The sequence below is a fragment of the Callospermophilus lateralis genome, chromosome 10 (assembly GCF_048772815.1).
Source record: "Callospermophilus lateralis isolate mCalLat2 chromosome 10, mCalLat2.hap1, whole genome shotgun sequence".
Classification (NCBI taxonomy): domain Eukaryota; kingdom Metazoa; phylum Chordata; class Mammalia; order Rodentia; family Sciuridae; genus Callospermophilus; species Callospermophilus lateralis.
In genome coordinates, this window is record NC_135314.1 from 22,529,517 (window position 1) to 22,548,079 (window position 18,563).

The following is an 18,563-nucleotide window of genomic DNA, read 5'->3' on the forward strand; positions in this document are numbered from 1 at the left end:
TCTAAAAAAAAGATTGAATAATTTTTAAGAATAATACAAAAACTATTATATTATCTGAAAATCAATCAATAGTGGGAAAAATTCTGATCTTCTTTTATTAACATTTTTACCATTATTTCTAGTAATTAATAAAAACAATATTATAGTACCACAATACAATAATTAGTCATGGTTTAAATATCTGTGAGATGCAGACTTTATTTAAGTAGGAGTTTTTAGGAATAGCCAAAGACAGCAGTGGAGATAAAAAGAAAAGACCCCAAGGAAATTGAAGTTTATGGCCTGTGACTACAGGAAACATAAATGATGGCCCAACTCAGCCAGATAAATAAAAACCCCACACTGAGGGCAGATTTTTCTCAGTTCTTACTCCACAGTCCATCACTCCTGGCTTTCAAAGTTGAGGCAGAGAATGAAACAGTGGTTACTACAGCAGGACTTGGGGAGTAGAAACATGATTTAAATCAAAACATACAAAAGAGCAGAAATGTAGGATGAAAATTCTAGAACTTGAATGTACAAGAACTAAGGTGAATGAAATTAGGTTAGGAATTATTTTAAAATAGATTTCTGAAGCTCTTGCTGCACATAAAACAGTAACTTTAAGAGATGAGGGAGATGTTAATCTACTTCACTTTAATAGTCATCTTAATTCCTATATGTATCCATAAAATAAAAGCATTGAATTACAGAGATGTACAATTCTATTTTTAAATATAATTTGCCTCTATATTTATTATATTTTAGAAGTAGTAGATATTTTTCTATATTATGTTCACGTGGATGCGTACAAATACATTGAAAGGAGAATTCTAAATTCATCTCACCATTTTGAGTACTCCAGATAATTCTTATATGCAAATATTCCATGAACAATTATAAGTTCAATTGAGCACAATGAGTTTGCCTCTTTAAAAAGTCTATTGCAAATTGGACCCTTAGATCTCCATTTAATTATTAGCAGGCTTTTTAAATAACTGTATTTTCTCTTTGTGTTCAAAAGGGATTGAAAATGCCTGCTTTTTCTCAAACACTCATAGGTATTTCTTTAGAGGAGAATAGGCTTTGCTAAGAGACCATGACCTCACGGTAAGGCCACTTAAAGATATTTAAAATAGATAAAATTATGATTGTGTGCAATAGGTTTTAGTTCAAAACAGTTATTTCTGTCACATATAACAGTAGGAGGAAAGATACAAAAGTGGTAGGTTATGAACTTGATTTGCATTGCTGTTTCTATTGCTTTTTATAAAAGGAAAGAAATTAGTGGGCTCATAATTACAGAGATTTAAAAAGTTCTATTCTAATACATTTTACTGGAGTAATAACATTTCTACATTAATGATTAAAGAAAATTCAAAATACTCCTGTTACTTCTTTTAATATATCTTGTTCTGCAAAGAACCAAAGATTTGGCTGAAATTCTCTTGTATTTGAGAGTGGGGAACTGGAGTTAGCATACTTTGGCATTGGAATGATTGACTAGACTTGGGCTAAGAATAAATTATAATGTGACAGTGATAGCTAACAGAATTATAATTGTTAATTAGAATCATTTTCTCTGAGTAAAGTGTTACAAGATAGAAAATGTATATGCTGAATTTGATTAAGAAGGGTATTATGGATCCATATGGCACTTGAATCAGAAGCTGCTGAGTTACAAATTGTTCAAATATCTCCATCACATAAAGCCAGATCCATCTCAACTTTTAGTGAAAGACAAAATTTAAAGAGTCCATAATGGTCAGAACAGAATCTGTGGACATTTAGCTTTCGCCCTGCTAATCTAATGGGTCCTGTTCTCTACCTGGAATCTTTGGAAACTAAGAAAGTTGATACTTTCCAGACTTAGACTTGGAATAGTTAAAAATGGACTTATGATCTTTTCTTACAGATGAGATCAGCCACAAATGCAGCCTCCGAAGAGATATTCCTTTTCCTGTACCAAACATTTTTTCTGTGGGAACAAGAAATTGACATTATAATGAAAAGGTTATTATTAAATCTTCAAAGTAGCAAAATGATTTAGGGATGACATTTTATGGTTTAAATTATGTTTTCATGTGCTGGTCATAGTACAATCTGATATTACAATTCATTTGACCAAGAAAGTTGAACATAATTCTAATCAATAAAAAAAGGAAAAATGAACAACTTTAAAGTTTTTCAACCTTATGCCTTGAACATTTTATTGCAAAGGTTTCTGAGGAGCAAAAGTAAGGAAGTAATCCTATGCAATGTTCAGAAGACCTGAACATACAGTATTGTAAGCACCATTTTTTACATTAGAATTTGGGACAAAATTTGAGAAAAATGACACTATAGGTAACTTTCTGACTTGGATTTTACATTATCTTGACTATTTTTTTTCAAGAAAGACTTGACTCCTATAGTCCAGGATCTATGCATACATAAATTATCTTTCTTTTCTACTATTTCTGTACGTGAACAACTTTCCAGAGTATAAAATTTTGTCATCTAAATTTACCCATGCTACCATGAAAGAACTTGTTATACAAAGCAGAAATTTGTTGTAATACATAGTAAAAAATCTTTTTTTATTGCTGATGAAGTTAAATATTTAGTTAACATCTTAATTCAACAATTGCATTTACTCTTTTGTGAATTTCCTCTGCCAATATTTGGATTGAGTATAGCTTTGTATATTTTCTGGCCTTAATGGTCTGCCTCTGGTTCTTTAGAAAGAGGTGATAGTAAATTAAAAAAATAAATAAATAAAATAGTGGTAAATAATTTTATGTATAAGTAGGCAAAGCTTTATATATAGGATTTATATAGAGTATTAGTGAAACCTTTTGATAAATACTTACCATATTTATTAGATAAATAAATAGTAATTTAATTTGATAATTACAGAATTCAGGCTTTGATATATGAAAGGCTAGACATTTATATCCACCTCAAAAAACAGTGAATTAACTGTTTAACCCTGGAAAATTAATTCTATCAAATCTCTTCTCATTAATAATTCTGTGTCATACAATTATTTTTTACATTAGTTATTTTAAAATGATATTACTTAATAAGAAATTATTTACATGTAGTAGAATTGGCCTATCTTAGTGTAAAGTTTTTTGATATTGCAAAAAAACACAAATTCACATGGTTCTTGCAACAATTGCCTCAATCAAATGAAGAAGATTCCATTATTCGACAATTCCATTTGCTCCTTTATGATTAGAATGAAGTTTTGAGTACTGTTGAGTAAATGCACAGCTCCCATTCATTGCTGATTGCAATAGAAAATGATTCAGTGCATTTTTGGGGAAAGAGGAATTTTATCCCAGTAACTTCATTTCCAAATATTTATCCAAGTGAACTGAAAACATGTTCACAAAGAAATCTTTCTCATAACATTTTTCACAGTAGCTCAAATATAAAAAGAACCCAAATGCCTATCAAGTGATAGATGAATAAAAAAGTATGATATAGCCATGTGGTAGAATACTATTTAGTCATAAAAGGTAATAAAATATTTTGCTTCTTACAAAATTGTTGAACTTTTGAAAATATGCTATGTGAAAGAAGCCAGAACAACAAAAAACTCAATCCATCAAAGTCGCATATGGTGTCATTCCACATTTTTTTCTAATTTACAAAATACGTGGATCAGTTGAGACAGAAACTTGATATATAATGGCATTTGTAGAGTGATTGTTAATATGATATTTCTTTATGGCATGATAAAATGTGCTGTAATTACATAGTAACAATGACTGCATAACCTTGAGAATACGTTAAAAGTCCTGAATTGTGTGTTTTAACAAAGTAAATATTTTGGTATGCAAATTATTCTCCATTAAAGAATACATCACTAGAAACTGGTAAGAGATTACATTTGTCAGGTTTTGGTGGCTAGGCAGTGACTGATTACAAATAGTCTAAGAAATAAGTCTTAAGGTTAAGGGAGTGCTGTTTTTAGGGCTAGGAGGGTGAGTACATGGCTCTTTACAAATCATGAAACTCTACAGTACATAAAGTAGCACTTTATGTAGCAAACAAGCAACAAATCAACCAGAAAGTTGTAATACTCCATGATGTGATGTAGATTATGAGAAATAATTCCAAATAAGTTTCAAATTTAAGATAAAAACACAGAAGAAATATTCTGAAACTGCATCCCATTCATACTTGGTTGGAAAAAAAATCATTAATATATGGTTATGATGGCAAACAAGTAGAAGTTACAGATAAGAAAGAAAGAAGGTCCCAGAATAAATGGCTAGACTAGAACTAGAGATAGTGTGAATTTATGTGTAGCTGGATCTAAATGCACATGGATAGATACAGAAACAATTATAGATAAGCATGTATACACAGATCAGTGTACACCAATAGATTACCTTTCTCTGCTGAGGGCATTGAGTCAATGGCCCTATCACTACAGACACAGAGGACCACCAAACCTTGTTGTCAAAAATATTTCTCTATTTAACCGAAGCACTATTATTTTGCCAGCCACACAGTAGTGAGTTTTTCAAAACAGAAAGAGTTTCTTCATGAGGCAGCCAAAGGTGAAGAGAAAAGAGCCTAAACCTCAAATTTACCTTTCTGAGAATAGGATTTAGAGGTATTTATAGAATAATGAAACAGGTGGCCTGAGGCATTCGGGAGGTCACCGGAAGTGAGAGAAGTGAATGAATCAGTGGTCTGTGCATGGTTCCTCGTAGGACTAATGTTCAGAGAATGACATTAGTATGCTCTGAGGGAAGATTTGTGTGCTTTGACATCAGAAGATACACAGATCCAAATGAAGCATCAGTTGTTGCATCTGGTTTAAGCTACATTCTAAGTTCCTGAAAAACAAGCTCAGATTATCATTTCTATCATGAGCAATACCTTATCTATAGCAAAACTAAAGGGAGTTTTCTAATTCATTAAAATTAGTGATAAAAGCAAGCAACTAAAAACAAATAAACATAAGAAGTCTATTCATGTCTTCTCTTGGTTGCTGGTTTAGAAAAGAAACGACTGGTTCTGCAACAGAAAGTAGAAAATGAAAGATGAGTCTGGAACACCTTGTTGATTCAAAATGCAAGGAAGTACACAAAGACTAAAAGAATGGGAGTTTGTTAAGGAACCTAAGGTCAATCAAAAATAGTTCCCAATGACCAAATTTGAAAAATAAATAAATAAGCAAACAAACAAAATAACAGAATATAACCCTAGTTATTATACAAGGTATGTTGTTATAAATAAATTATTAAATAAGTGAACAATGAGGGATAAATAAATCTTTCATGTAGAAAAATGAAAACAATTTACATAGATTAATAAAAGTAAATTATGAATGTCATAAATTTATTTCCGAAAACTGAAGGGTGGAGGGGAAATAGTGATAAGGAAGTTAGTCAGTTAACAGCTATAGGACAAAACCAAAAAGACTGTTCCACATTCCTGAATGAAGATGCCACAATCTCCCATTTGTGTATAAAATTTTCTGGACCACTAACCCCAACTAATTCAGAAAGAGCAAGACTTCTCCTTGTAAATTGTTGGCTCAATTCTAACTTCTCCCTGCTTCAATGTATCCTACCACTCTATCTACAGCTGAGGTGTTAATTATGTTGTAAAATTTGTATGCTTTCCTTCCCCAGATATTCCCTATAAAAAACTCTTGGCTCTTGGTCCAGTGAGTATATACTCAACAATATATACTCAAATAGTCTTGTTGACTATAGTTGCAGATTTTGCCCCAGGACCTGATCCTTTTCTGACTAGAATCAATAATGGCTAAATAAACCTTTTCAGTTCAGCAAATACTGAGTCTCAAGAATTTTGGTTTAATATGACAGGCCTCCTTTTGGTCCCACTTCCTGCTTATTATTTTCCTGTAATATTCAATAATAATAAAAAACTTACACTACTGTACTCCACATATTCCTGCAATATTCTCTCAACCTTCTCCAGAGGTTTGTAATCTGAAGAGATACAAATTGCACAGAACTTTAGTAAATCAAAGGAGAAATGAAGACAAAGGAAATTCCAGGCAGCTTGCATAATTCTCTTGTCAAGGTAGGTTGAATTTTACATGTGAGCTAGAATAATAACATCATTATACAGGGCTCATTGTTAGGACTATCTCCAGGTGAAAGTTTATCTGTGGAGGGTGTAGCTGTTGTTCTAAATGTTTTGTGTGTGTGTGTGTGGGGGGGGGTGTGTTCAGGGGATTGAACCCACGGGCCTTGTGCATGTGAGGCAAGCACTATACCAAGTGAGCTATATATCCCCAGTCCTTTAAGATGTTTATGACTTTACAGTTCAAATAGTTTCTTTTTTTTTTTTTTTATTCAAAACATTACAAAGATTTCAGAATCACATCGGTTACACATCCACATTTTTACATAATACCATAATAGTAACTGTTGTATTCTGCTACCTTTCCTATCCTCTACTATCCCCCCTCCCCTCCCCTCCCATCTTCTCTCTCTACCCCATCTACTGTAATTCATTTCTCTTCTTATTTTTTTCCCATTCCCCTCACAAACTCTTATATGTAATTTTGCATAACAATGAGGGTCTCCAAAAAATGCTCAAATAGTTTCATATTCTTACCAAATCCAGTGCTGCAAGAATAGCCAGAATAGCCTCTCAAAAAGAATCCCTGACTCCATTTTAGGTACTTTTGTCTATTGTGACTCCATTGTTTTGAACATGGTATTCTGCATTGTATTTTAAGACAGAAAGAAGATATTAATGTAAAAAATAGTGGAATCTAAATGTAGTATTAAATCTAATTCATTTTTTAAGAAAGAATTTAATCTGTGTGTGATGATACATACCTTTAAACCCTACTACTCAGAAAGCTGAAACAGGAGGATTGCAGGGTTTTATATTTGAATCTTGGTGAGATTTCTGGGTTGTTTGCATGATAAAACTTAGAAACATGCATAACAGATTGCCTGTTCTCTATAAGTTATCATGAATCTTAAATTACTTCCACTTTAAGGGTGCTACTTTTTAAATGAAGAAATAAATTAAAAAATTGTGGCACATTATATAGATGATCAAAAACTAAGTCTACATGTCAAATATCATATCATTATTATTGATTTCAGGATGCATTTCAAACCATCAAAATTGATTAAAAGAGTAACTTAAATAATTAGTTTTTTAAAAAAATTACAACTATTTACAAAGTTTGTTGAATGATCAAACACTAAAACTCTTCTATATAATTGCACAGGATGTACCAGTCACTATTAAGTGTGATGTGGTTTTAATGAAATCACTTGTGTCAAATATTATAAATGTGTTGCATCATTATAAGCTTCCAGCCTAACAGTTTTCCTGCTGCCCACTAGTTATAATTGTCAAAGCAATTAATTTTACTGATTTTTTTCTGAGAACAACAGAGGGAGGATTAAGTATATATCTGTGGTAGACAAGTCTTTTAGACTTCTTGAAGTGTGCATACATATGTACACTTATACAGATGTATGTATAGTTATATATTTATACAAAATATATATTAGTAGAGTTAAATATTTATATATTAGTCTATTTATGTAACATATTTAAATATAATTGATAAACATTAATATAAATATATAACTATTATTCTGTTTAAAGTTTTTTGTTATCTACAAAGCCAACAAATAAATCAATATAATATTTTTCTGTAGCTTAATAAACCTTCAAATATTTTAATAAATCAATAGTTCTGCATACTTTATATTATAATATTTTTGTGCATATGACTTTGGCATATGGCATATTAATTATTCTCACACAAATTAACTGATAATCACTAATAAATTTTAAGTTTTTCTTCTTTTTATTATTGTGGAATTAAAATCTAATTTTCTACATATTATCTTTAGAAAGTTTCTTTTCATATATTGCAAAATTCTATTAAAATAACCAAATAGATATTTAAGCAAAGAACTTTTCTACAGTTTTCTTTTAAATTCATATTTTATATACATAATAATACTCTACTATTCACATCTTCACCAAATAATTTCTAAAATATAAACATATAAACATGAAAATATATACACCATTAATTTCTGCAACCAATGTTCATCCTCTATGGATTTTCTCTTTGTAATTTAATCATTCAACATCCTACCCCAAAGAGATCGTATGTGATATGTAGTGTGGGAAGTGAAAGTTTCCCAGAACATGCACCATGAAAGAAAGCAAATGAAAGTTAAGAGGATTGCCAAAGGAACAGAGAGAACAGTGTTAACCAAAGCACAGAAAGCATATTCAGAAAGAAGAAAGCAATTCAATATAAAACAAACAAATCAGAAAGGAAACAAGAAAAGGAGAGGCAATTAGAAGGCAAATTAGCTGGAAAGTATAGTGGATTAAACATAATTTAACTTCTCTTGCCTCTGTATTCACAGAAAATTATAGAAGTGGTGTTAAAATGAAGTATAAATAAAAAAATATCTATCTATTAGAAAGAGGTGAGGAACATTTCTCTAAATAAGAAAAGCAAATGGACTAACTGCAGTTGATTTAGTGGGTATACAAAACAGAAAGTAAGATCCTGGAATAAATCCCAGTGTTAGGCCACCAAAAGCATCCTGAATTTTTTTTTTTTTTTTCCACATAGTCCCAGGGAAATACTAAGTGCTCTGAATATTGAAGTTCTGATTGGCATTGGAACACAGACATTATGTGCAATTTTGAAAAATAAGATTCCTATGATAAATATTTACCCTTATCTTGGTCAGAAAACAGTCCTGACCAAAACAGTCAGTCTCTGAAAAGACTGAAAATTGGACTCTGAGACATTAGAAATTACTTGGAAACTGACCTTTATGCAGATTGTAAGATCCCTGATTTTCTATCAAAGAACATGTAATAAGGTATCTAAAATCATGGTGGGGATTGTTTAAGTGGTATTGTACTGAAAGAGGTTAGAAAAAAATCATTTATATGACAATATTTATGATTGGTACAAAGCAAACAATGTTTAACCCAACAAACTCAAAAAAAATTAAGATGCTTGTATTGGAAAAAAAAATTAAGAAGAGGGAGTTTTGGTGTATTTTCTTTCACTCAAAGTTCAGTTCTTGAAACTTTTTTCTTACCTGTACACTCGGGTCAATAGACATTACCTAATGGCATCAAAAATTTAAGTATTCATGTGTTGATAACATTATATCAGAAGCACTAGAAACACAATAATCATCAATTTACCATTTTTAATACTTTTAAGTGTAAAGTTCACACGTTTATGTGCTAGAACTTTTGCACCTTCCCAAAGTGAAATTTTATCTCCTATAAACAATAAGCCCCTATTCTCTCCTCCCTCCAGGCTTAGGTAAGTAGCGTTATATTTTCTGTATCTATGAATTTGTTTTGTCTAGGTAACTTATACTTTTGGGATAATGCAATAGTTGTTCTTTTGTAACTTTTTTTTATACTTAATATAATATCTTCAAGTATCATTCATATATAGTATGTATAATTTCCTCACTTTGTTGGCTGGAATCTATTCTTTCATCAACAGACATAAGTGTACAAATATCTGTTCTAGTCCCTGCTTTAATTACATAAACTGAATTGTTGAGTCAGATTGCAATCTATATTTACTTTTTGATTAAATATTACACTATTTTCTCCAGTAGATTCACCAGTTACTCTTCATCAACGCTCAGAGTTATAATTATTTCATATGCACAAACATGTTATTTTCTGCTAGTTTTTAAAATATTCTAATGGGGTTCGAAGTGACATTCCATTGTAATTTGGATTTGCATTTCTCTACTATTGATGCCAAGTTTCTTCATGTGTTCCTTGGTCAGCTGTATATCTTTGAAAAAATTTCTATACCAGTGCTTTGGCCATTTGTTATTCAGTCCTGAAGCTGCCTATGTAATTACTGTACATTTGTGAATACTTTTATCAATATGCATTACACAATAAAGACCAACAAAAAGTAAACTAAAAATTAAACAAATAAAATATATAGTAATTACACAGGCAGCTTAATAAGGCAAACACTTGAAGGCAGAAAGGGAAGTAAAATGCTTTATAGTAAAGAAAAGAGAAGACACCATTTACACTCTTAATAGAGGTAATATTAGAGGTCAGAGTCAGGGGGTACTTGAAATGAGCTAGCTAACAGTAAGATTTTTATGTGATTTTTGGGGGGAGAATATATTTGGCTTTATGAGATTACTCCTTAATTAGAAACAGGGACAAAAGTAGGTCAGCAGGCAGTCATAACTGACTCCTGACAATTCTGGGCCAATTAAGCAGAGGCAGAAGTTTGTGTTAATTATGTGGTTGACAGTCTTATTGGCATGTGTGCTCTTGTCTTAACCCATTTGTAAATTTAGTCTCATAACTCTGCGGTCTATTATTTTAAACTTGGTGTATTATTCAGTTAAAGTAAAAATCTAAAATCTTGATCTTATGTGTTTTACATATAATATTAGATAGGTTGTAAATAAAAATCACATCTTAAAATCATATTTCATTAGAAATTTTGCCTTTATGGAAAAATATTCACTTAACCAATATTCCCAAATATTGTCATTAACTCTACTGTAAGTACAGTTATTCTATATTTTATAGATCCAAGATTATGATTGTTAGGGGAACTGCTCAAGCAACTGTCTTCTCTTTTTTTCAAAATCAAACTGTTTAAGAGTAAACCATGTCAGGGGGCACTGAGAACAAAAAGAATCTTTTGGACTACAAATTACTCACAACAGTCCTTACCTCAGTTTCCATTGAATAAGAAAGAGAAACTCCATGAGACCTTCAGGTTTTCTATGCACAAAGAAGATTTGGAGCATGAATCTGATGTTCTGACATATCACAGACTTCTGTAGAATTGTTTTGTGTCCCATCTGTCTCTGAGCACTGACAGACTCTGGCATACACTAAACTCCTGGAAAATTAGACTACTAATGAGAGATGCTGCTGCTTTCATAAAACAGTTTGGAGGCCTCTCTTTGATGCTAGAGAAAAGCACAGAGTGTTCAATATTCTAAATATTTAAGAGGGTGAAAAGATACAATTTTTTTTTCTCCCTCAGAGCATTAACAGAACCCAATATACCGAGAAGCCTGAAGGCTACTGAGAACAAAATAGACCTAGATAACTTGTGACCTCTACATAACTTGCAGGACCACGTGAGACACTAAAGGGAAGAAGAGATCATGACCACCTGAAAAAAAGAAAATGCCAATTTCAATAACTGGGAATTTACTGTGTAGGGAAAACTGGAAATCCATATGCAACAAAATGAAATTAAACCCTTATCTCTCACCATGCACAAAACTCAAAAGGATCAAAAACTTAGGAATAAAACCAGAGACCCTTTGTCTAATAGAAGAAAAGTGGGTTCTAATTTCCATCATGTGGAATTAGGCCCAAACTTCCCTAATAAGACTCCTGTGGTGCAAGAATAAAAATCAAGAATCAATAAATGGGATGGACTCAAACTAAAATGTTTCTTCTCAGCAAAAGAAACAAACTGTGAGGTGAATAGAGAGCATACATCTTGGGAGAAAATCTTTGCCCCTCACAAATCAGATACAGCACTAATCTCTAGGGTATATAAAGAACTCAAAAAGCTAAGCACACACACACAAAAAAAAAAATCAATAAATGGGTCAAGGACCTGAACACACACTTCTCAGAAGAGAATACACAATCAATCAACAAATATATGAAAAAATGTTCATCGTCACTAGCAATCAGAGAAATGCAAATCAAAACACTCTAAGATTTCATCTCACTCAGATCAGAATGGCAGCTATTATGCATACAAACAACAATAAACATTAGCAAGGATATGGACAAAAGGGTGCACTCATACACTGCTGGTGTGACTGAAAATTGATGCAGCCAATAAGGAAAGCTTTATGGAAATTTCACAGAAAATTTGAATGGAACCACAATTTGACCCAGCTATCCCCCTCCTCGGTCTATACCCAAAGGACTTAAAAACAGCATACCACAGGGACACAGCCACATCAATGTTTATAGCAGCACAATTTATAAAAGCTAAACTGTGGAACCAACCTAGGTGCATATATACACAATGAAATATTACTCTGCAATAAAAGAGAATAAAATCATGGCACTTGCATGTAAATGGATGGAGTTAGAGAAGATAATGCTAAGAAAAGTTAGCCAATTTCATAAAACCAAATGTCAAGTGTTTTCTCTGAGATAAGAAGGTTGACTCATAGTGGGGTAGGGAGGGGGAGTATGGGAGAAATAGAGGAACTCTAGATAGGGCAGAGGGATTGGAGGAAAAGGAGGAGGCATGGGGTTATAAGTGATGGTGGAGTGTGATGATCATTATTATCTAAAGTACACGTATAATGACATGAATTGGTGTAAATATAATTTGTATACAATCAGAGATTGTGAAAAATTGTGCTCTATATGTGTAACATGAATTGTAATGCATTCCATTATTGTCATATATAAATAAAAATTTTAAAATACATAAAAAATTAAAGACCAAGTTGATGCATCACAGAAGCATATTTAGAGTCCCCAAGGATCTCTAGCTGGTCTAATTGGTAAAACTATATCCCTGAATGGAGTTGGTTGATAAAGATTGGGATGCTGTTTCTTTTATGTGCACAATGTTGACATAAAATTCACAACAAAGAAACAGGGAAACATGAGACAATGACAGGAGAAAATATCTTCAGAAAGTCACTGAAGAGATAAAGGTATCTGAATTACATTGCAAAGAATTCAAAATAGCCATCATAAAGAACTCAATGAAGTGAAGAAAAAAATGAGAATATTAAGAAAAAGAATAAAAAACACAAAAAAATAGCCAAACATAGAAGCTGTATCTAAATAATGCAGTAACTAAACTAATGACATCAACAACAACAACAAAATCACTAATTGTGTTAAATAGCAAACTAGATCAGGAAAAAGAAAGTATTATCAAACTCAAAGAGGTCACTTAAAATAAATTGACCAGAGGAGAAAAAATGAAAAAATAATAGAAAGTATTCAAGAAAGCCTGTGGCATTTGGAGTCACAGTTAATCAAACCAATAAATATATTTGTGATTTAAATGAATATGAGAGAAATAAACTTGTAAATAATTTATCTGAAGAAATAGTGCATGGAAATTTTCAATTCTTTGAACGTTAATAGAAATCCAGATTTCAGAAGCCAAACAGACTACAAATAGGATGAATCCAAAGAGGAATATACACTGAGATACACTGAATCAAATGTCAAAAAGAGAATATTAGCAGATTTTTTTTTTCACCAGAAACCTTGTAGGACAGAACAAAGATAGAAGTTATATGTTCAAAGTGACTGGGAAATAAAATAAACTATCAGCCAAGAATACTTTATCTACAAAAATTGTTCCTCAAAATTGAAGATAAATAGCTGAAGAATGTCATCACCACAAGAATTATGTTACAATAAATGTGAAAAGTGTAATTTTATTTAAAATTGAAGAAATGTAGATGTAATATTTTCTCACATGAGATTTAAAGTTCACTGATAAAATTACATATTTAGACAACTACAGAAAATTGCAATACAATATCAGTGGTATAAGAATTACTGTTAATTTTGGTATAGAAGTCCAAAGATAAAAGAAAGCCAACAAATATCTTATGATTTAAAAACATGAGCATAAATGTACAAATCCTCAGCAAAACACTAACAGATCAAATTCAGAATACCAATAATAGCCAAAACACTTTACAAATAAATAAATAAATAAATAAATAAAGCTGGAAGTCTCACTCTTTCTGACTTCAAGTGATACTAAAAAAGTAATAATAGTTGTCAAAATGGTATGATACACTCCATAATATGTATATATTACATACATACATGCACAGAATCAGGTATAATTTATTCCTTGGAGGCAAGAATGGATTGGCATGGAAAAATCCATCAGTGTGCTACTCTGCACAAGCAGAAAGAAAGAAGCATTTCAGTAGATTCATAAAAAAGCATTTGACAAAATTCGACACATTTGGAAAATCAACCACTCAAAATTTAGGAAAAGAAGAAAACTCTTCAACATAATAAAAATTATGTATGAAAAGCCCTTAGTATTACATAACAACCAACAATAAAAAAAAAAAAAGACACACACACACACACAAAAAAAGAAAAAGTGGAAACATTTACTCAAAGATTGGGAACGTGGCAAGGATGCACACTCTGACATTTTCTACTCATTATAGCACAGGAAGTCTTTGCTAGAGAAATTAGGTAAGAAAAAAATAAAAAGCATAAAGTTCAGAAAAATAAATTATCTTTGCTGATAACAAGCATGGTAACTTGTAAATCACTTTGTCACTCAGATGCATACACACATGTGCACAGAAACACACACACATATACACACACTGAAACCCTGCTTTTTGAACTTACAAAATTGGATAAAGTTGCAGCATACAAAATCAATATAGAAAATAATTTACATTTGTATAATACAACAAATATATATATAAGAAAGTAGGAAAACATTCCCTTTGCAAAATACCCAGAAAGAATAAAACACCTAGGAATAAAATTAACCAAGGAGTAAAAAGACTTGTACATTTAAAATTACAAAGTATTATTGAAAGATATTTAAGACATTAATAGATGATGACATCCCATGATCATGGGTCAAAGTCTTGGTGTTCCTAAAATGTCCAGGCAAATCAAAGTGATCTACAGATTCAAAATTTCAATGAAGCTTGGAGTGGTGGCACACACTTGTAATCCCAGTGGCTCCAAAGTCTTAGGCAGGAGAATTATTGGTTCAAAGCAAACCTCAGCAACTTAAAGAGGTCCTAACCAATTTAGTAACACTCTGTCTCAAAATTAAGGGGGGGGGGGGGCGGGGAAAGAAAGAAAACATAGTTCTAAAATTCACATGGAACAACAGAATACCAGGAATAGCCAAAACACACTTTATAAATAAATAAATAAATAAATAATAAAGCTAGAAGTCTCATTCTTTCTGACTTCAAGTGATACTAAAAAAAAGTAATAATAGTTGTCAAAATGGTATGATACTGGCATTCAGGCAGACATAGACTGATGAAATTGAATAAAGAACCTAGAAAAATACCATTGAAAGTTGGCTCGAATAATCTTTGACAAGAACGTCAAGGCTACAAAATGCACAAAGTTAAGTGGCAGTCTTTTCAACAAAGTTGTTGGTAAAAATGGATATGTATATGCAGAAAAGTGAAAGTGGGAACAAATTTTACAAAGGAAACAAAAAATCCACTAAAAATGCATGTGAACCTTAGACAAAAAAACGTTTAGAATTTGAAGGAAAAAATAAATGTAAGTGGAATGCTTCCTAACATTGGTCTATAATTTGTTTTCTACAGAATGGGAGGAAGTATTTGCAAAACCATATACATAATAATAGGTTAATATTTAAAAGATATTTAAAACTAAAACTCACATGACTTGAAAACAAATTAACAACCTGATTTTTTAAATGGTTAAAGGAGTTAAATAGACATTTCTGCCATGAAGGCATACAATAGGTCAATAGTTATATTTCTTTTAAAAAATCAACATTTCTAATCATCATGGAAATGAAAATCAAAACTGTGATTATATATCACCTCTCACTTACTATTGCTCATTATAAAAAATGAATTATAATAAAAAAACAGAAAATCACAAGTTTTTGTCAGTATATGGAGAAACCAGAAATTTTGTACACTGTTGGTGGGTATAGAAAATTGTACAGCTACAACTGAAAAAAGTTGGGGAACAAAAATTAAAAGTAAAACTACCATATGATCCAAATATTCAACTTCAACATTTATTTTAAAATTTTCAACATTTATTTAGACATGTATTCAAAATTATCAAAATCAGGGTTTTGAAGAAATATCTTCACTCCCATGTTCATATAAGCATCATTCATAATAAACAAAGAGGGAGATCTTTGATTTCCATTGGTGGATGATTGAATAAAGTAAATGTACGATATACAGTGCAACATTATTAAGCCTTTTAAAAGATGTAAATCCTGTCATATTTTATACATAAATGGGAATCAAGGTCATTATGGTAACTAATATAAGCCACTCACAGAATAATAAATATTGCTTAATTCTACCTGTATGATATATTTACAATATTCAAAGTCATAGAAGCAAGAATTAAAGTGCTGATTGTGAGGGTTTGGGGAAAATAGAAATGAGAAGTTGCTATTCAAAAGGTACAAAGATTAAGTCATACAAAAAAAATTTTCTTGAACATTATTCATATAGTTAACAATATTATATGCTTACAATTTTATCAAGGCAAATTTAATGTTATGTATTTTCTATTATAATATAAAGTATGTTATTTTACAATCAATAAAAGTAGAAAAAAACCACAACTGTTTTGCAGAAAATATATGAATAAATAATTATATATTGTAATGACACAAAGTTTGTTAATAAACATATACAGAGGAACTGAGAACAAGACAAATGTGCATAAATATTAGTGAAGTCTTTATTTAAATAACTTTGTAAGCCAGTATTTTTAAAATTATAAACCTTAAGGAAAAGTCAGCATTTTTAAAAGTCTACAGTCTTAAATATTGTGAAGGAATGTAATAAAATGGCCGGAGTAAATAGTTAAAGTTCAATCTAATAAACTGTATGTTTTAAGAGCAGAAACTTATATTTCATCAATATGTGCAATTCTGCTTAATGCAGCAAATGCCTGAAAAGATTTTGAGGACTTAAAATCTGCTCTGCAGCAGGCTGAAAATCAAAGCGACACATCTGTCTATTGGAATGAAACAGTTAAATACTTAAAAACTTCAGCTTATTAAGAGAATGAGAATGATTAATTTAATTTTTAGAAAGTGAGAATGATTCATTTTATTTTGTCAATTTACTGCTTACCATGCTGCCATGGGCAAGTAAACTTCTATTGCTCTTAATTTTTTCACTATAAAACAGTATGAATAAAGGGAATTCATACTGTTGTATGAATTGTTGTATGGTCAATTAATTGTTGTATGGTCAAAACATATGAAAAATGTGTATATAAAATTGTGAATCATAGGTCTGTAATGTAGCTCAGTGGTTGAACACTTGCCTAAAATGCATTAGGCCCTGGGTTTGATCCTTACAACTGGAAATAAATATTCTTAGCTTATTTCCTTACTAGTGATATACTCTCAAAAAATATACTGCTATCATGAATATAAAGATTAGAATCTTCATTATTGGTATTTGTTGTAAACTCTTCTCTATTTTCATTACAAAGCAATATTTTCTTAACATGATTAGTTATACTTGAGAAAATTAGAAGTTTACAAAAACTTGTTAATTATTCTCATTTTCATGAATGTAAGTGCATGGTGCAGAACTATATAATAGATGGATAAATATAATTTTGAAAGTATAACATTGACTGAAAAAATTGTATGTTGTGAAGTTGAGAATTTGGCCAAAATGAGTATGCATATACAGGATAGAGTCCCACAAGATTTACTTTAATTGATCAAGATAAACTTGAATTCATCACACATCCAACACACACACACACACACACACAGAAAAAAATAACCTGTTACTATTATTCTTCCTATTGTTCATATCATTCCTTTCATAATCAAATATACCATCATTTTTAAACATAGAGGAACAGTAATATGAAACTGTTTTGACCATGTGTGATGGATTTGGGTTCTATGTTATTTGTTGTCTAGTTTAGTTCTAACATTCAGAACTCAGATTGAGTTTACTTTGGTCATGGTATGAGTTGTCTCCTGCTGTGTAACAAATTATCACAATTTTTTTGGTTTCACATAGTACTTATGTTACTAATACTTTTATTGGTCAGAAGTCTGAGCATGAGTTTGTTGGATCCTGTGCTTAGAAATTCATCAGAGTTGAAATCAAGATATAAATTGAATCGCTTCCTTCCTGGAGCTCAGTATCTAAATAAGGCTTCCATGGTAATTGACAGAATTCAGTCTTTATACTTGGCCCCTAATATTTTCCCAGCTGTTGGTCAGGGACAACTCTTAGGTACTGAAGGCCACATATTATGATGCTAATAACAGAACTGTTTTCTCTCACTCTTCTTATCTCCTCCATTTTAGAGTCTCCACATGATCAATTCAGACCAATTCAGATAATTCTCATTTTACTTTCCCATAGTCAACTATTGACTCTGCTATATCTGCAAAATCCCTTCACTTTTGTCATATAATGTAGCCTGATCGCCGTTATGAAATTAATCATATACACAGACTGAAATACATTCAAGAGTAAGTATTAATATAATGTTTGTATCCCATAGGACAAGAAATGTTTGGATTCATTTTAGAATTGTGCATGTAATTGTCTGGTAGTAGATTATAAAATTGGTAAATTGTGGAAAAGGACCAAAATATTCCAGTGCGTGCAAAATTAAATTAGTCTTGATTACATAAAAGAAGTTTAATAAACACAAATAGATTCCAATAGTTATATTATTAAAATATTTCATTGTACTTTTATATTATTCTTAATTTAATTTTATTAATTCATTATAACTTAATAATATATTCTGTGCAAATGGTGAAATATAGAGACAAAGTTTACCAACAATTATAA